The sequence below is a fragment of the Agelaius tricolor genome, unplaced genomic scaffold, assembly GCF_023055355.1.
Source record: "Agelaius tricolor isolate 1412-34295 unplaced genomic scaffold, bAgeTri1.0.p SCAF_37, whole genome shotgun sequence".
In the NCBI taxonomy this organism is placed as follows: Eukaryota; Metazoa; Chordata; class Aves; order Passeriformes; family Icteridae; genus Agelaius; species Agelaius tricolor.
In genome coordinates this window covers 805,108-825,746 of record NW_027269297.1, presented here as the reverse complement: position 1 = coordinate 825,746, position 20,639 = coordinate 805,108, and the positions used below count along the sequence as shown (strand labels likewise).

General features: G+C 48.7%; 1 protein-coding gene across 1 annotated transcript in view; it reads right to left on the bottom strand.

The window, feature by feature from the left end:
* Nucleotides 1-20,426, bottom strand: part of BRINP1 (BMP/retinoic acid inducible neural specific 1) — a 93,282-nt gene extending 72,856 nt beyond the window's left edge. Inside the window, exon 1 of the mRNA XM_071453829.1 lies at nt 20,019-20,426. The gene's annotated coding sequence lies outside the window, so the exon portion shown is untranslated. The remainder of the gene's footprint in view (nt 1-20,018) is intronic.
* Nucleotides 20,427-20,639: the final 213 nt, after the last annotated feature.

Genomic DNA, 20,639 nt, shown 5'->3' with positions numbered 1-20,639 from the left:
ATTAATAGATTTTTGTCCTTGCAGCAGCTTTAGGAGATGGAGAAATGCTGCTTTTTCCCATTCAGCAGGATGGGCATTGAGACATGGGGTAGATTAATGGCTTGTCCCAGATCATTTTATAACTGCTTGAGGAATTCAACCCAAATCTCTTACATCTCCTTGCAGTACCCTTCCTACGCACCTTCATGCTACTATTCCAGAATTAGCTGGGACTTGCCACAGAGCTGCTTAGAATTATTTTGGATTGCTCATTTCATGTCAGGAAAATGCCAATTCATCAGAGGCAAAACACTTTGTAGAAATTTGTTGATTTAAGGGGGGAAAAAAAAAGGCGTTTTGATAAAGTCAGCTTTTCTTTGGAACAGAATGTGTTGAGTGTTCCGTTTGGAAGGGATTGGTTCAAGATTGTGTTTTGTTTTTCATTACATGTTGAGTAACATACATTCAAAATCAAAATCAAGTGTTTTCTTAAGCTGTGTGTTTTGACTGAGCCGAAATAGATTTCGTAATTTATGCACAAGAGGAAATATCCAAATTCATTTAATACTTTTCTCACAATTTGGAAAAAGAAACACCTGCAAACCAGACACAATAAACAGGACAAAAATCATACTATTCCCTGCATTTTTTACTGGAAACTCAGGAAAGAGTGATCTGAATTCTCAGTTTCATGAGGCCTGTGCCAGAGTCCAGAAATCCTGGTTTTTGCTTTCAGAACTGCTCCATCCTGGTGCCAGTCTTTCTAACATATTCCATTGCAGCAACTGGGGCCTGTGAGCTGAAAGGCTGAAGGAAAAAAAAAGTGGTGCCAAAACTCCTCTGGAGAGCAATAATATAAAATTCAGTTCAAGAAAGTCAACTCATATCCCACACCTGACTCTCTGTGCAATATTTCTGTTCTGAAGTTCATTCCTGGGAAAAGACTTTGTCACCTAAGCTCACATGGTGTGATCCCACTCCATAGGCCTTGGGAAATGCAAATCACCACTGCTTCTCTCAGTAGAAGAAGCTGAGGTTACCTAATCCTTGCAAATGGTTTATCTTCCCATTTGTCTCATCCCTCTAAAAGGAGCTTAGCCTTTGGCTGGGTTATTGTGTTCTAAGGGTGGAGGAGCAGAAGGGGTTAAAATCCACAGGCCATTCCTTCTCCTGCTGCAGCTCCTGCTGCTTGGATAATGCCAGCCTGCCTGCCAGGATGAAAGGCACCACTGGAGCTTCCTCTGGGCACCACATTTCACCACCACTCAGCTGGATGGAGCCAAGAGGAGCTGCTGAAGAGGGGAGAGGAAAGGGACTCTGAGTTGCCACTCGCAAATTCCAGCCTTGGGCAGCTCCACCTTCCTTATCCCCACGAGTGGATGAGGAATTTGCCATAAAACTCAGTGTGCATTTAGTCCCCCTGGTTCCTGCAGCCACAATTTCCTTGGGAAATTCTTCCGTTTTGACATGTGGTGGCTTTTTATAAACTTATAAACTTCAGTGTGAAGGAGAACCATGATCCCACAAAGCTCTTATGACCTAAAATTTAAAAGCAATAATAATTTGAGATCATTGATATTTTCTGTTCCTTTGTGGTCTCAGCCCTGCCTGGGCACTCTGGAAGCAGGGTGGCACCTCCCAGGGATGGCTCAGGCTGCTGTGGGGGAACAGAGCTGCAGGTAGGGCCAGGGTGAGCACAGCAGGTCCCTGATGGGGGCTCCATGTCCCTGCAACTCCCCGGGGGTGACTTAGGGGTGAGTTCCACAAATCACTGGTCAGGGTATGCAGGGCACTGCTCTGAGGCTGGAAACGCCCAGGGTCAGTCCCTCATGCAGCCCAGCCACCCCACAGAGGAGAACTTAGATGCACTGCACATCAATTCAGGCTAGGAAAGTGAGCTAGAATGAGTGTTAGCCCCAAATAACAGCATTTCATGGGCAGCTCCTGCAGCAGAAGTCAGAAATCTGGAGCTCAGGCTCTGCCATTGCAGGTCCTCCTGCAAAGTCTATTGAAGTCAATGAGCCTTGGGTTGGATCTCATTGCAAAAAGATAATCAAATACCATATTAACTCTTAATTTGGAACAGCGTATTAAATTAGAAACTCACATTAACCTGGAACTGCATTTATATAATGAGAAGATTTAAAAGCTGTGTATCACGAAGGTGGGAGAACTCCTACCCAAAGCTGCTCTCAGCAGCCCTGAATCCCAGAGCCAATCTTCCTGCAGCACTGCATTCCCACCTATTCCCCAAGCCCTGAGCCTGGGATTTCCACTGGGACAGAAGGATGTGTGGAAAATAAAGCCATCTCATCCTTGCCAGTATTAATCTGTCAAGCACAGAAGGCTGGTACCAGCTAGGCTCCAACCAAAGCCAAGAACTAGAAAGTCCCAGAGGATCTTGAGGATCTGCACTGGCATCACAAGCACCCTCTCCCATCAGTGCACCAGCTCTGCAACACAGATATGCTAAAAAAAAAATTAAAAACTGGAGCAATTCAGTCCTTTCTGGGATTAAAGTTCAGCACCATCCAGGTCTGAGCATCTCCAACATTACAGCCCTTTGCTACCCACACTTGAGGCCACCTCTAGCTGTGAGCTTTATTTATTTCCTTCTCTGAGACTGTTCTGCTCTGTGCCTAATCCATCTCCTGACCACCTGGAGCGTTTGAGAGTCTTGGCTGTGCTGCTTGTCTGTTTGGATAGACTCTAAGTGGAGCTGGTCAAAAAATTTTGACAGAACAGTTTTTCGCAGGAAAACGCAGTTCCCTCAAAATCGAAATGTTGCATGGGAACGTCAATTTTGACAAACTTTTTTCACGTTTAAAGTGTCAAAACAAATCAGTTTGATTTTCTCTCTTCATTTCAGTCATATTGAAATGTTTAATTTTGAGGAAATAAACACATTATTTTTGTATTGTTTCAATTAATTTGTTTTGACATTTCTACATATTGTGTATTGTATTGATATATGTTTAGAGTAGATTATACAATGCATAAAGCTGTTTATTTTATGGATTATCATACAATGCCAAATATTTCCCACAGTATCTAAGTGCTTCAGCACAAAGGAACAGAAAATATCAATGATCTCAAATTATTATTGCTTTTAAATTTTAGGTCATAAGAGCTTTGTGGGATCATGGTTCTCCTTCACACTGAAGTTTATAAAAAGCCACCACATGTCAAAAGGCAAGAATTTCCCAAGGAAATTGTCCATTTTCCAAGCAGCTCTGTCAGCTCAATGACAGCAAAGTACAGCTTCTCTCCCTTCTGTACACCAGAAAACCAACTCCTCTACTTGTTAAAGAAAAAAATAAAAATAGAAGAAGAAGAAAATGCAGATTTTCCCAGAGTGGAATTTGTATGCAATGTTTTCCTGAGCATCAGGGATTTAAAAGTCTGAATACCATTGACCTCCTGGGACCTCTGTCTTCCAAACCACTTACGTACTTTTAAAAGATGTATTCCACCTCCTTCTTGGAAGTCTACCTGATTTTTTTTTTTTTTAATTTGAAACCACATTTCTGCTCCCCTGCACGTAGCAGAGGGGAATCACTCTGTGAATGTCTGTGCAGGTGGTGGGAAAAGTGGGTTGAAAAGAAGAGCAAAGCAAGAGGCAAAAGGGAGGGTGAGGAGCTGAGCCTGAAACAAGGCAACTCCATCCATTCCTTTTATTTCAGTGGGAATAAAAAGAAGCATCCCCAACTTGTGGAGATTCATTTGGAGATTCATTTACAGTGGAAGAGGGGCTTTTCAGTCTGCTTTTCCTCTGAGTGGGACATGCCTGGTGTGCCAAGCTCCGTGGCTGGAAATCTGAATTCCCCCATGCAGCTGCTGGGAGTGCACCTCTGAATGCAGATCTGCCTGGAAGTGTCCTTGTGCTCCAGCTGGCCTGTCACTATGGATTACAGCTCTTGGCTAATAGTGAGCACTGCTGGAGTCTGAGACTTCCATTAAAAGCTGATGTTTCCACCTCCACGCCCCACAAATGGCTCCATCCCATCCCAGCTGACGTTTCTGTGCTCCTGGCCTCATCTCTGGGGTGGGGAAGGAGAAAAGTGCCTCAATTTGTCTCTGTGTTAGGCAACAATGGAACAAGTCGAAAGCAGGAAAGGAGGTTTGAGGATGATCAATTTTGAAAACTGTGGGTAATTCACTTGAAAGCTGACCTTACCCCTTCTTGTCACCAGCACATCTGTAGCATCAGAGCCCCATCCCTCTGACAGCAAAAGCACAACTGAGCATGGAGTTACCCCCTGGAAGAGTCCTTGAGGGAGAGGCTTCATTAGCCCAAGTTGCACTGTGGAGTGTCTTTGGAAAGGAGGAATGCTCCTGCAGGGAGATATTGCCCATCCGTGCCAGACTCTGCAAATCACAGCGAGCCCGCAGCGCCCGAGGGCTGCTGACAGATCCAACAGAACTGGCATGGACACTTGACCTTTCCTCAGTGCCAGGAGGAGATCACTGACCAGGAAGAGCAGCACATGCTCAACCAGGCTCTACAAAGGGAGGCAAGAAGGCCTGGAAGAACTGAGAGCTATTTGTAAAACAAACAGGGCAGCTTCAGCACAGCCTGTGCAGTTGGCCGGCGTTGCCATCACTCGTGGGCAGGCCCAGGGGTGACTTCCAGTTTGGCAAGGGCCAGGTGCCATCACAGCTCCTCCTGCTCCAAGGGAGACATTCAGAATGAATGCCTGCAGGCCTTCCACGGGAATGCTGAGAGATTCACGCCTCTGTGGGCTGGGGGAAGGACAGGGCATGCTGAGTGGCACTTTAAAGCTTCCCTGGCATGGTGTCCTGCCAAAGGGAGCGAGCAGTCCCCTCCACCAGCCTGCACACATTCTCCTGCTGGATCTCCTCACCCTGGACGGATCCTGCATGCTTCCCAAAGTGACTTTGAAAGCAATCCAGAGCGAGCATCACATTTGTGTCTTCAACAGCCTGACTCCCAGAAAGACCCTGTGCAATCAGCTGGCCAAATCCAAATCTGAAAAGCACCTCCATGGCTGGTCATGATTAATTAATTCTGCCTTGACATTCCCCAGGGCACCTAGCAGCTAGTCAGAGCTGCCAGAGGAAGAGACACTGCTGTGGGAAAGGATAAATAGTCTTTCCTCAACTACAGACATCAAATTAGATAATAAATAGTTGGCTAGATACATAATTTTGTATGAGTGTTAAATTAAATGCAGAACAGAAATACAGCTGGCTTACCCCTGTGAAATCAAAGGTGTTGGGAAGGAGTTTCCAAAGAAAGAAGAGTATTTAGAGTCTGCTGTGCTCATGAAGACACAGGCTGAAATTATCTATCATGGCTTATGTGACTGTTCACAATGACAGACAGCTATTCTTGGACATTTTATTCCTGGTATAACATTCTCAGACCAGAGCAGCTCAAGGAAACTTCCCTCTAATTTATACTTTTGTTTTGTCCCTCCTCCTGTAGACAAGACAACATCTTTGTCCCCACAGGAACAGAGTTTGTCCCCACCAGCTGCTGTGGGCTTAGCCTGTGCTCCTCAGGGAGCTGCAGCTGCCAGCCCAAAACAGGGGCTCTCCTATGTCCCCCTTAAACACTTCAGTCCCCTAAACCCACAGGTTCTGCCCAGAGGCTGCAGTGACAAACGGGGGATCCTGCAGGAAGCTGGCAGGGCTGTGGTGACAGCCCAGGCTCAGGTGGGACCCTGTGCCCAGAGCAGATGGCTGTGGGAGCCCTGCCAGCACAGGGAGCACAGCCAGCACCATCAGCCCTGTCTCCCTGGGTGTGCACATCCACAGCTGATGTCCTGCAGTGCCACAAGTCCCTGTGCACAAACCCAGCCACGCAAATGAAGTGCAGGGTGCCCTGCTCTGAGCTCCTGTCACAGCACAGGGCAGGGCTCTGCTGGTTCCCTTGCACATCCCCCAGCCATGGAAATCCTTGCTTTGGCCCCTGCATCCCTGAGGAGACAAGTCCCACCTTGCAGATGTGTTGATGTTCTCCTGGGACACTCAGCTCACACTCTGCTCCCATTGCAAGGAGGTGTCTCTGCCCTCCTGCACCTCATCCAGAGCCTGGAATCAGCTCAGATCATCCTGTTCCTCCTTCTGTGCAGCTTTCCTTCACCCACCTTGCTCCTCCTTTCTCCATCACAGCAGGCACAGCCAAGACATGTTATTAACACTTGCCACTTCGTTAGCAATCCTCTCCAGGAGGAGCAGGGGAGAAGAGAGGAAAGCCTGCAAAAATTGGAGAGTCGGGAAAGTTGGATTAAAGGAAGAGTAGCAAAGACTTGAAGGTGTGAATGAGAAAGTGCAGGAGTAGAAGGAGTATGAGACAAACCTAATGGGTGAGAAAGAGATTTATAATTAATCCCCAGGCTGGTGAGAAAGCAGGGAATGAAGTCAAGACCATCCTCATCTCTATATAGCTCCGCTCCTGATTTACTTTGACTTCAGACAGATCTTTTTATTTTCTCCTTTTATCTCCCATCACTCTGGACCCTTTGAGTATCTGCTACTTGAGGTAGGAATTGTCTTTAACTGTGTGCAGCAAAAAGGAAACTGCAATCATAGGCACTAAAGGATGCGAGACATTGTTTTTAACACATCCTAAAATTAGGCTCGGAAAAGTGCTTGGGGATTGTCTGCCAATGTTTATTAATTCAGATTGAATTCATTAGATAGCTACTGTCAAAAAGTGGGATGGGAAAAAATTAAAATAATCAAAGTACATGACTGCATTATTTCTTAATGTAAATGCTTCATGATGAGATGTCTATAAAGTGGATCCAGAAGGAGATGTTAAAAAAAAAACCACAAAACCGACCAAAAGTGAAATAATATGGTTATGAAAAAAAAGGTTATTCATTTATACAAAATTCAAGTTTTGAAATTATTTTCTACTCCCTTTTCCTTTTAGTCTCAAATATAAAATCTTTTTCATTCTTCCCCTGCTACACTAATTACATTTAAATACCTAAAAGTAATTTTTCCCTTCATTTTTTCTTCCAGAGCTAAACTGATAAAAAAAAAAAAAAAGAGAAATCATTATTCACCTATTCCTACCAGGAATTCCAATAACTGTCTGTCAGATCTTCATAACAACATGAGGGATCTCAGCAAGGCTGAGTTTCTCTGAGTTCCTTAAGCTGGTGACTTTCAGAGTCCTTTGCTGTCTTCTAGTCTAAACCTGCATTCAACAGAGAACTTAAAATGAAATAATTAGATTTACAGCAAAATAGATGAGCAAAGCCCTGTGTCAAAAATGAGTGAAAAGTTCCCAGGAAATAATCTGAGAGTGAATTTACTTTTTCCATTAGAAATTGCCACATGCTGCTGGTTTATTTTAAGATTTTAAGACAGTGACACCATCCCTTTTCACCCTCTATTTCTCGGAATTCTTCTCCTGATTTCCCTTTTTTTTTTTTTTTTAAATCACCACAGAACCAAACAGGCACAAAGTCCCTACAGAAAACTGGAATATGTGATGTCCAAGTGCCTGTGATATTAAGCCAAAAAAAAAAAAAAAAAAAGCATCAGAGCTCCCTGCATCAGCCATCCCTGACTGAAACCCCTGAAGAGCACTCAGAATGAGACACAGGCACAGCCTGTTCCAGGGACCCTGCTCCTCCTCAGGCAGTGCCTGCACCCATTCTGTGTCTGCTTTCTCCAGCACAGGACCCTGCTCACAGCAGTCCTGGCCCTGGAGCTACTCAGGGAAGCAGCACCTGCTCAGCTCCCTGCAGGCAGAGGATTTAAAGAAAAGGTGTGTGTGTAGGAACCGAGCATCTAAATATCTCTGGATGTTTCCACATTGCCAAAGATCTCAGCTCCCTGTTTTATTTTGCTCTTGGAGTTTCTCCAGGAGTTGGAAACAAGCTTCCCTTCAGAAGTAACCCAGTTCTGGGTACATTTTGCTTTGTTAACATCAGTTTTGGACAATATGAGCAAGCACAAACCTTCCGGTGGGTTATTGCCATCTTCACAGTCCTGCAGCACTGTCCCAGCACATGCTGCATGCTTCAGCCCTCTGCATGTGGGGCATGGAAATGCACCCTGAGTGTCTGAACACAAAAATACTGCATTATTGAGCTGGGAATCAGCCCTCATATCCCTCCAAGTGCCTGGATGTGACTGTGTTCACAGGGGTCTGAGGATGAGGGAAGAGATGAGGATCTGACTCCATGTTTCAGAAGGTTTGATTTATTATTTTATGATATATATTATATTAAAACTATACTAAAAGAATAGAAGAAAGGATTTCATCAGAAGGCTGGCTAAGAATTAGAATAAGAAAGAATGATAACAAAGGTTTGTGGCTTGACTCTCTGTCCGAGCCAGCTGGGCTGTGATTGGCCATTGATTAGAAACAACCACATGAGCCCAATCCCAGATGCACCTGTTGCATTCCACAGCAGCAGATAACCATTGGGTACATTTTGTTCCTGAGGCCTCTCAGCTTCTCAGGAGGAAAAACCCTAAGGAAAGGATTTTCCATAAAAGATGTCTGCTACACCTGGAATTTTAAACTTACACCTAAAAATAAAATCCAGAGTGTGTCATTGCTGATGGAGGTCTGGAGGCCAGAGCTGTGCAAGGGCAGCAGAGTTTGTCCCCAGCCCTTCCACCCACCCCTGCCCCAGCACCCAAGGGAGGGTCGTGCCCCAACATCAAATGTGTGTCCCTGTGATGTGACACACGAGGGTTTGGGGACTGCACTTCCCTGGTGTCAAGGCTTTACAGAAAGGCTGCCTCAGAGGAGCAGCAGTGAGGAAAAAAAAAAGTGCAGCCATGGACAAAATCTGCCTTCAAACTTGAAGTAATGAGAAGCACTGCAGGAGGATCCACTGGTAGGAAGGACCTATCAGCCTCTTTTGCTCTTCTATTTAATGCAGGCAGCTTTATCATTAATTGCTATTTACTGCAAATGCTGAAGTTGGGAAAAAGATTAATATGAAACAGCAGCCTTGATTCAGCATTCTTAAAGCACAATGCACATGTCTCTTTGTGTGTGCACTTGCAAACTTCATTTTATGGTTTGTGGATGTAAAATACTCATTTCTGTGTGCAAGGGAGGCAAATAAATACAATTAGCATGTTCTTCCCTTATCTATTCCAGTAAAAGGCCAGCTCTGCCAGTGATCTTAGGCCATGAGAAGAAAGATTAACTCAGGCCAGATTTCTGAAGAAGGAGCCATTTTATTGGAGTGGAGGGGAGAGAGAGGCAAAAACCAGCACTGCTTTTACCCAGCATTGGAAATGTAAAGAGTCAGCATAGATGACCACCAGTCTTTGGGGGATTATATTTCCTGAGGACAGGGGTTGCTGAATTCTTTAAAAATTCCAGATTCTTCCTCATGCCAAACTTGGATCCAAGTTCCCTGGGCAGTTCCCATCCACTGCGTGAGCTGGAGGCTCAGAGCTGCACCACCGAAGGGATTCAGCTCCTGTGCATGGAAACACATTGAAAAAGCTCTTCTGCAAAGCTCCCAGCCTAAGTGACCTGCCCAAGGTCATATATAAGATGTCAGTGACAGCACCATGATTGAACTATCTCACGACAGCGCTGCTTTATTCACACAGTGCTGCTGCATCCCAAAGCAGCCTCTGCCGCCTTCCTCTCCTTATCTCATCCTCCTTAGAGACACATCTGTCCTGTGCTCTGTAAACCATAATATACCTGTAGTCTTTTATTCACTATCTGTCACTGGGCAGTTTTATTACAGATCCCTGAATTATCCAGCCTAGACTACAATCTACTTATTCCTGTCAGCCCTTCTCGCTTCCGACCCTCGCCTCACCTTTCAGCCTTGGCAGTGTTTTAAGGCTTTCAGGTACTTGGAATGCAGGGACAATTCTGATTCTCAGGGGAAATCCAGCAGAATTGCACTGAGGCCAGCCTGCTGGTCTCTCTCTCTTTCCTAAATGCAGATGGTTGGAAATCAGAAGCTTGCACTGGTTTCTGCAGTCTCATTTGAACCAATCCTTCAAGAATACTAACAGCTGCCATTTTAGACCTCTGATCCCCATTCTTGCTATCCATAAAATTTTATTCCCCTCCTTTCTCTGCTCGTTTCATCAGAAATCAATCTTCCAATAATGCAGGTAAATTGCAGTCCTACCTTACAGCCATATTTTTTTTTTTGCATGCATCTTTCTGGTGAATTTTGCAGAACAAAAACTCCTTCATCCATCCTTCCCAGCCCAGGCCATGAGCACAGTAATCATCACACTTCCACAACACCTCACCGGCAGATTTGCACCTGCCACTCACATCTGTCTCTTTTTTACCATCCAGGAAACAAAGGACTCGTTCACACCTGCCCCAGCAGCGAACTTTGTGTTCCCAGCACCAGCTCCCCTCTCCCTCCTCCCACTCACACACCTGTCAGAACATTACCCCACCTATTGATGTGCTTTCCTCACAGCCATCAGCTGCCCATCCTTCTGAAGGGAGCACTGCTTTATTACCTGACCACGGGAGAGCATCTCTGTCCACACAGAGGTGCTCATGGCCAGGGCAGAAGTGGCCCTCAGCAAGTGCCACCTGCTGAAGCTGAACTTCAACAGCCTTGATTCTCTTCACCCAACCTCTGTCTCCAGCAACAGGAGCAGAAAGGCTGATAGGAGAGGAAAGTTATGGAGAAAGGCACATTCCTCCTCAATCCCAGCAGCACAGTGATGGTGGATGACCCTGGGCAGCAGGCAGGACTGTGCCCAACACGAGGCAGACAGGGAGAGTCACCCTGGGACCCTCAGGAGGAGGGGACTGTGGGGAAAATATGGGGAGAGGACACAGCTCCATAGCTGATCTCTGCCCACCCTGTCACTCCTACCAAGCTGCTTTGGTTAAGTCTCAGGATTTCATGCACCCACTTGTCTCTGTCACAGCCTCCCTGCATCAGCTTGGGCAGATTTTTAAGGTGACATCTTACAAACACCTTGGAGGCTGATTTTCCAAATGTTCCCCATATCCCATGGCAGTATTTCAGGTCCTGTTTTCTATAACGTTCTGCTACCTTTTGCCACCAACTACTTTCAAAATCTGTCAAGGCAAGATTGCAAACTGAAATGCTTCTACTGACAGGATTTGAATAGTTCTCCAAGCCTTGTGCCGCATTTCCTCTGGTGCTGAGCAGAGGTGACAGCATTCCCTGTTTCTCCTCCTCTGTGCAGGCAGCAGGCCCTTGGGCACAGGGAGCTTGTATCCCTACAGGACCTGGGGCTGGGAGACTCCAGGCTCATCCCAGCTCTGTGCCATCCTGCAGATGCTGGTGCTGATAGAGGACACTGAGCTGTGCAGCTCAGGGTCACTGCTGCTGCCTGGAACCACCCGCTTCATGTCCCACTTCAATATCTATTCTAATCACTGAAATTACTTTTGTGGGAGTTGACACAGAAGAAGAGATTGCTGGATTGATATTCTGTCTGGCATTGATGAAAACCTTTTTATAATACCTTAATCCAGCACCCACAGAAGCAATTTGCTAATCTCTTGCTGACTTAGCTTCCAGCGGGATCGACCATGGGCAGTCACATTACCTGGCCAACCATATTATGTTCTTTTTATGCAGAGAGAAAATGTCCTTCCTGACCCCAGAAGATGGTCATCCTTTGCTTTGAAGCCTGAGACCTGATTACCATTGTCCCAGATTGCAGGGCTGCAAATGCTATTAATTGCTACAAAGTTATGTAGCCTTTTACACTTCAAATCCATCCGGACTTTCATCTCAGCCACATCCTGCAGCAGGGAATTGTGTGCCTACACTATACACTGAAGAAAGGACTATTTCCTTTTAATTTCCTTTAAAAGTTGTGCCCTTTAATTTTGATGTGGTCCCCTTGTTCTTCTATCATCAAAGTGTTAAAATACTTCTGATCACGTTTCATTTTAACCTTCATTTACCTTTGTACTGGAACCTGAATGTCCCTCCTCACTCCCAGATTTCCCAGACTAGATGAACTATAATTTCCAGCCTTCCCTTATTTAACTTGTTAATATTTGTAAAGCAATTTAAAATGTATTAATATGGTTCAATTATAATATCACTTCTATTTTCCATCCTTCCTTTTAATGTCTCAAGTGTCCATCTAATTTGCCATCAATCTCCATTGATTCTCCCTCTGATGATATGTTAGTCTTTATAATATCCCGGGGAATATTTCTTCTGCCTTCCTGACCAGCATTTTGGAACAAAGAAGCTGCATACTGATGAACCATAAACATGATTCACTCTGCACTCGGCATGTGCATGGATTTGTTGTTGTTGCTTAGGCTTTGGTCTTGGAAATCAGTTTCATTATGTCCATGGGGCTGTAATTAAAAATTTATCTGTGCGATTCCAATTGCAGGATCGGGCTCTTTGTGGTTCTGATTGCTCTCGGTTGGCGACAATTGAGCCCAGGTGTGAAAAAAGTCTGTGTTTGATAAACTTTGAGCAATATCTGAGCACTCAGTGACACATCCTGCAGCAGCACAGCCTTTGGGACAAGAGGGGTGATTTTGACATCTATCCAGTCACAAAGAGGGGAGAAAATTGAGATATGGTTATTCACCCCTTCTCTTTCCCATAGAAAGCTGGGAGACACCCAAGGAAATTATGTGGTACTAGATCTAAACCCCCCCAAAAAAAATATTTTCATAGATGACTTGTGACTTACTTCATTACTGCAGAATGTTATTAAAACACCAAGCATGAAAGGAATCAATAAAGAAATAGTCAGACACAGGATATTCCATCTGGCACTGCAGATGACAGTCCTCAGACAACCACTGACTTTGTGTGTCCCCACACAGCTGAAAGGTTATCCCAGGAGTGACAGCACTCATCCGTGTCTTTCTGATCCCTTTAGTGTCCTACTGTTGTGGTTAGAACACTTCTCAATTTTTTCCAGTCTTAACAAGGCCCAAGCCAGCTTCATCAGCAAAATAGATCCCTCCTTCATCCCTCATCCTCCAGCAAATTCCCCAAGCAACACTTCCAGCTCCAATCCATCTTTTCACCTTAACTCTTCCGCCAAAAAGCAAAAAGGGTTGATGCACATGTATCTCTAATTGCACAAAAAGACTAGTTTAGTTTTATCTAAATATTTCTAAACTCAAGTTTCTGCTCTTTGATTACTTTAGGTAAATATTGCAGGAAAATCCTAATTGGTCTCTTTTCCCTGGTTGACCAGATTTATCTATTCACTGACCTAAAACATGGTCCATCATTTTCAAATACTTTACAGTTCTCTTTCAGGAGAGTGGAAATGGCAGATGAACACATTATCAGCATTCTCCAGCATAAAACAGTAAAGCCTGGAGTTGTTTTGCAGAAGTGACTCCGAATTTGGATGACATGACAATAAGCAATTCTAGAAATAGCTGCTCGTCTTAAGGCTATGTTACAGGGATCCTTGTTGCTGCTTTCTTCTCTCTGTTCACAATCTTAGCACAAACACTGTGCTTTGTTAGCTCTTCCCTTTGACTTTCTCAGCATTCCTTAGGCATTCTTTGGTCTCAGCTTGTACCTCCTAAGCTCGCGCTGCTCCCTCAAAACACGCCTTTGATTCGGGCTGCAAACCTCGCTCAGCACAGGGCAGTGTGGGAAGTGGCTGGAATAACATTCCTGGTCCAGGCAGGGAGGTGGTCTGAGCCAGGAGGGACCCAGAGCCACATATGTACCCCAGCATATGTCAGAGGGCTCTGCTCACCCGCTCACCATCTGCACCTGCCTGAAGAGCAGCCACGCGCCAAGAGCAGCCCGGCTGCTCCAGCACCCGCATCCTGCCCTGCTGGTGTCTGCTCCACCGAGCCCAGAAGTCCAGCTAAGGATTCCCACCTGCTCATCCTGCTCCTCCTGCCTGCTCTGAATCCCCAGCCTCCTCCCTGGGGTCACAGCTCATTTCTGTTCATTCTGCTTTGTGATTTTCCACAAATTCCTTTTAGTTATTTTTTCTGCTCCCGCAGCGTCACCTGGAATGTGCTGCCTGCATGAGGGGATGGTTTTAAAGCTCACCCTCCCTGTCTTCCACCCTGCTTAGCAAGTCAGCATCTACAGCTGTGAGGATAAATTACCACAGGGGTCTCCAGTGTTAGCAATGTATCTGACAGCCACACACACAGCCAGGGCAGGGTAAAGAAATGGCTAAAGGGGACCGGTCCTGCCGACTCAGGACTTCTGGCCAAAACTGCATCCAAAACCATGATGGACACAGTGGAGTCCAGAGCACAGGCCAGGTTCTAAATCACACTCTAAATCAAAGCCTAAGAAAGAGATCCTAACTCACCACAGAGCCAGTTAACAGCCCTGGCTTCAACAGGCTGCAGTGATTTACAGCAAGAGGCTGCGAGCTTTTCACAGGAACCTGCTGTACAACATATTCCAGCTGTAATATGCAAAGATATTAAAGTCCAGGCTGTAAGAAGACCTGTCATAAGGCTTCAGGATGTATCTTCTCTAAATACCAGGGTAAAGGATGTACTTCCTATCAGCAATGAGACAGATCCCAGGCATGAAAAGACTACAGGATCCAGAGCTACTCTACTGGAAATTGGGAGACCAGATGGGAGGGAGAGCTCCCTCTACTCCTATATTCCCTTTTGATATCCAACAAAAAGTGCTGGAGCAAATTGTTGGGGTTTCATTGGTTTTCTGGAGCTTCTCTTCTGTGTGAGAACCTCCCATAGCTTGGTTTGCAAGCTTGGTGTGTCAGCTGTGAGCTGACTTTGCTGTAATTCATGACTGTCTGGGAGGGAAGATGTCTCTGTAAAGGAAATACTCCACCAAATAGTGCCCACTGCTAACATACACACACACACACACACACACAGAGAATTGTTCTAGGGCTGCAAAGCTGGTCTGGTGCTTCTGGCACATCAGTTTCTACCTCTGCCCAGCATTTCCATCAGTGAACAACAGCATGTGTCTGGCAAAGACAATTCACTCCATGCTCCTCTGCAGGTGACCCTCTCTAGATTATTCACTCCTCTGTGACTTACTGCTATTCCTATTGCCACTGGAAGAGGTGATCCATCAGCAGAGCAACTGGTTGTTTTTCTGGAACAGGAGCCAGAAATCACATGTGTGATAGTTCAAGCACTGGGGAATGCAATGTCAACACCCAGAAAAATGCCACCACCACAGGTGCCACCGTGGGTGCCACTCAGCCACAGCAGCAGCTCTGTGCAGAGCTGAGCTCTGCCAGCTGCACCGTGCAGGCAACAATAAAATGGATGGAGAACACATGACTTGAGAAGAACAAATAGCAAAAACAAATAAGCATCTTTCTCCTGTGAAGCTGCTTGCAAGTCCTGCCTCAAGGCTGCAGGAAAATAACTCCCCAAGCAGGAGGCTGTAAATGTTGTGTTAAACTCCCCAGCCCAGGCTCAGGGGAATCCTGGGCCTGACTCTTGTTTTCTTTCCAAAATGACATGTTCATATACCCAGTTTATGCCACCTCCACTTGGGATGTGATCCAGCATTCCTGAAATAAACTTAAATCCTTCCATAGCCTTCAGCTCACTCTAAATCAGCTGCTCCTCTGATTTCTGCTTTTTCTCCCATTCCTCCCTCCCACTAGTCAGGACTTTTCCTTCCCTGGCACTGCACAGCTTAGCTCATCAAGCCAGCAACAGCTGTCCTGTGCCTACTCCAAACCCTGGGAATGTCACCTCATTTGTCTGGTCCTGCTCTGCCCATCCTCTCTCCAGACAAAAGTACCTGGTAGATGTATCCACTTTGCTTCCCCAGCTCTCTCTCCTTGATAACATTTCCCTTTCCCACACCACCTGCAGCCACCAGCCCGCTGCAGCCCTGGCCAGACGTGCTCCAGGCCCAGCACATCAGCTGGACATGGCCATGCAGAGGCACAGCAGGCAGGGGAGAACCTTCCCTGGCATCCAGGAACACTCTGGAGCACACACATTGCCGGGAGGAGATGTTTATTTTGCCCTGACTCAGCTCAGCACCATTCCCTACCTCATCCTGCTCTGGCAGCCATCTTCCATGGGAGAGGGAGAGCAGCAGGACCAGTCCCAGTCCATGGATCTGTTTAGAGGCCAGATCTGTGTGTGTGTGTGTGTGGATATTCTCCCTTGCTGAAAAGCTGCTCTATGTGGCCTGGAAGGAAATGGGCCAAGGTCTTTAGTTGTTAAAAATCTCATGATACTTTTGCAAGCAGGATGGTGTAAATCAAACAACCGGGCACAAGCTTCCTCGGTCTGGGTAATTTATATTCTGCCTCACTAAGTTCATCTCTGCACTTCCAATGCATGAAGTGATTTTTCACTTCCCCTGTAGTATTTGCTGGCACGGAAAAGCTGCTGGGCTCTGTCCCAGAAGTAGCTGCATTTCATCACCGGGTGAACGATCCCTGCTCGCACCGGGCCGGCTCCCCGCAGGCTGCGCTCGCCCGGCAGCTCCGGAGCGGGAGGAGCGGCCCGCACCCGTCCAGCCGCACCGGGGCTCCAGGAGCAGAGCCCCGCCGGCACCGAGCGCCCAGCCCCGGCCCCTCCGCCTCATCCGCGGCCGGGGATAGGGGCGGGGGATGCGGGCGAGGATGCGGGAAGGGATGCAGGCAGGGCTCAGGGCAGGGACGCAGGCAGAGATGCGGGAAGGGATGCGGGAAGGGATGCGGACGAGGATGACTATATGCTGAAGAATGCGGGCAGGGATTCGGACAGGGGTACGGGCAGGGGATGCTGCCGGGGAATGGAGGCAGGGGTGCGGGCGGGGGTACGGGCAGGGGATGCTGCCGGAGAATGCGGGCAGGGCTGGGTGGTGATGCGGGCAGGGGTGATGCGGGCAGGGATGGACGGTGATGCGGGTAGGGATGGACGGTGATGCGGGCAGGGATGATGCGGGCAGGGCTGGATGCTGATGCGGGCAGGGATGATGCGGGCAGGGCTGGATGCTGATGCGGGCAGGGGTGCGGGCGAGCCCCGCTCCGCTCCGCGCCCGGAGCTGCGTGGAGCCACAGCGCCCCCTCCTGGGGCCCGGCGGCACCGCCCGCCCGCCGCGCTGGCGCAGCCGGGCTGAGCCGGGCTGAACCGGGCTGAGCGGGGCTGAGCGGGGCTGAACGGGGCTGAACCGGGCTGAACGGGGCTGAACGGGGCTGAACGGGGCTGAGCGGGGCTGAACCGGGCTGAACCGGGCTGAGCGGGGCTGAACGGGGCTGAGCCGGGCTGACCAGGGCTGAGCTGGGCTGAGCCGGGCTGAGCGGGGCTGCGCAGGGCTAAACAAGGCTGAGCTGGGCTAGCGGAGCTGAACAGGGCTGAGCTGGGCTGAACGAGGCCACACAGCGCTGAGCGGGGCTGAGCGGGGCTAAACAGGGCTGAGCTGGGCTAGCAGGGCTGAACCAGGTTGAGCCGGGCTGAGAGGGGCTGAAGGGGGCTGAGCAGGGCTGAGCAGGGCTGAGCAGGGCACGGGGTGTGTTCCCTTTTTTGGGGGATCCCTCCCTGATTTCCCACCTCCCAGCACCGTGTCTCGCAGTGCTCGGGGGTTCTTCACCCTCATTTATGTTCTCCAGTTATTTTTTTCCAGCCCTCCCCAGTCAAATTTTTCCTGCTTTCTCAACATCTCTGCTGTAAATACCAAGTCCTGGGTAAAGTCTAGAAACCCCCATCCATTCCTGGGAGCTGAGTGCGGATCCCTGGTTCTGGAGTCAGTTCCTGCCATGCTCTCCTGAGCAATGCACCTGGAGAAGGTGAAGGGGCTCCTGCCTGCTCAAAGATGGGAGGATTTGGCTTTGAAGTATTTCTGTCACACAGACAACAATGACTATTGTCTGCTGGCAGACCCATTCCCACGGAGTGTTTAGCATCCGCCTTACACATACTCCCAATGTAGTAAACAGTGGTGGTTAGGAGGGAATAGGGACAAATCCCATGCCATTTCTTTTGGGACACATTTTACCTAAAACTAGCCAATTCACCGTATGTTCCTCCTCTCCAAAGTTTTAACACTGACTTTAGTCAGCCTCATTATATTCCTACTCTTAGAGGCTTGTGTCCTCACTAGGCCCTATGGAAAGAGGGGAAGAGGAGGAAGGTCAGAGGGGGATGTTAAGCACCTCTAACACCAGTGACATCATCCCCCTGTGCCCACTCTCATTTCTGATCAAAGGGGCATGCAAAGGGAGTATCTGTCCCTTGAGTATGGGAGGGTTTTTCTCTGAACCGGGGTAAGACTGGAGTGGAGCCTTGCATTGTGTGTTTTAGCCATCGATGTGTGTGTGGTTCTGCTCACACACACTCACACACATTTTAAAGCTATGTAACTCCAGCAGAGCTCTTCCCATACTCCCAGACTCCAGCTCTTGATCAGGGAAGGCATGATGAGTATGGAAATGCCACCGCTCCCCCAGCCATTTCCCTGCTTCCCTGTCTGCTGCTCGTCTGCCTTTCCAGTAGTGAAATCATTCCCGAGTCCTGGGAATCTGCAAAGAGCCATAAAACAAGCGTAGACACACCAAATGTAGAGGGTTTTCTGCTGAGTTGCAAAGGGCTTTGGAGTCAGACAAACCCCAAATCAATGCTTGGAGCCAACTACAAGAGAAGAAAGCTACACTGGAGGAGCAAACCCCCTACTGCGAGCCCTGCAAAGACGACAGCATGTGTGTGCTCATGTGAACTTCTGAAGGTTTGATTTACATAATAAGAATATCAGTGCAGCTATTTCTGCCCGTTCAGTGTGTGTGGATCCCACCTGCGTGGCTGAGCGTGCGGGAGCTGCGGGGCTGCAGAGCTTGGAGAGGGGTTTACAGAGCGAGCCTGAGGGGCTGTGTCTGAGCCTGGGGTGGGCTGCGAGCTCCACAGCATGTGCTGGCTGTGCTTGGCTTGTACATGCTCCAGGGAGAGCACGGTGGCTTGTCTGGGGTGTGTGGGAGGGAGAGAGTCCAGGGCTGGCTGGCTGCTACTCGCAAGCAGAGCTGATCGATATTTTTCCTTTATAAGGAATCTTTTTTCAAAAGCCTTTCATGTTCCTTACACCAAAGCCACATCTCCTCTTTACTCGCTCCCTCCTCCTCTCGCTGTCTTCCCAAATACTTCTCTACAACTCCTGGGAAAGCAGATTTACTGCTATGAACACATTATTATTATTATGCAGCCAGATGAGCAGCCAGAGTAAAGCATGAAGGACCCTTCTGTCCTGCCTAGTGCAGATGTCAATCACACGGCTAAATTCAAACACCAATTCTGCCAGCATTTCATCTGCTGCTGGGTTCCCTCCATGAAGAGGAGACTGCATCCAAGAAGTGACACCTCCTCCCCTTCCCCACTGTCAGGTACCAGCACGGGGGAACTCTCCAAAGCCAAAACACGCACACCTATAACCCCCCTCCTCTCTCCAGATGGTCTCTGGGGCTTTAGACCCAGCCTGTGCTGGACCCCGGGGGTGATGCAATGGCATGGAGATGCCCTCCGTCCCGCCATTCCACAAGGACTGGAAAAAGGCAAAGTTACGCTCCACACCAGCCTCGCAAGCAGCGCGGAACGGGGGAATGAATGTGGGGAAAACCCATCTCCAGCACCGCGGGGTGCAGCTCCCCGCCACCCCTTCCCTCCCCCGGCTCTGCCGCTGCCTCCCATCCCCGCTGGAAGTAGAGGCAATCAGCCCAGTGTGGGATTCGAGGCGACAGACTTTCCTTTTCCTCCGCGATTTGCTTGTCACTTGCGAAAGCGGAGCAGCGGATTAAGTGGAGATGACACCATCTCCTTGGGGACGGTCCCCCCCTGCTCCGGGATGTATCGATACTCCGGAATACAGATGGATCCTGGCTGCCTCCCGCCCCCACCGCCAGCCCAGCCGCGCCGGGGCTGAACCCCAATCGCCGGCCATGCTCCGGGGGGGGCTGCCCCAGTAAAAACCAGCGCTCGCAGTGCGCGAATCTCGGCACCACGCGTGCAGAACGGAGCTGCGGGACTCGGCCATCCATCCCCCCGGGCAGGCAGGGCGGGGGTGCGGGCAGGGGGAGCGGAGGGGCCGCGTTACACAACGCGCGGCAGGACGGGGGAGCCGGCCCCGGGCACGGGCAGAGCCGCAGCCGCAGCGCAGCAGCGCTCGCCTTACCTGATGCTAATGTCCCTCTGTGGCGGAGATCGGCTCGCCCGTGGCTTTTATTCGGCTCGGTAGGAACTTGTGGGAGAGCTTCTCTGTCCAGCTCGCATACTGGGTGCGGGGCTGAGACTGCAGGCGTGAAAATCCTGGGGCTCTAGCAGTCCTTTTCATGCTCAGACAGAAAATCCCCTTCCTTGATCCAGATCGCGGGCATTAAGGGCAGAGGCAAGGAAAAAAAAATAAAATTCCGCTTCTCCCCTTCTTCCTTTTCCTTTTTCTTGCTTTTTTTTCCCCCCTTCCTGTGCCCCCCCTCTCTTCTGCTGCTCAGTTCGTAGCCATCGGGGGAAAGAGCAGAGGCAGCAGGGAGAATGGAGAGGGGGTTAGAAATAAAAATGAAAAGAGCTCCAGGAGGGAAGCGAGAGGCTGGGCTTGCCACCGGGGGAGGGGCTTGGAGCGGGCTAGAGAGGATGAATGGGGAAGAGGAAAGCAAGGCGGAGCCCCAGCCTGGCCATTTTATTCTAAGAAGTGTTTTGTACATAATTAGAGAAGGGGAGGGGCCGGGGGCAAAAAGGAGGGACTAAAGCTCCGGCCAGACGGAGCCTGGGCCGTGGGAAGGGAGGGTGAGACCGGGAA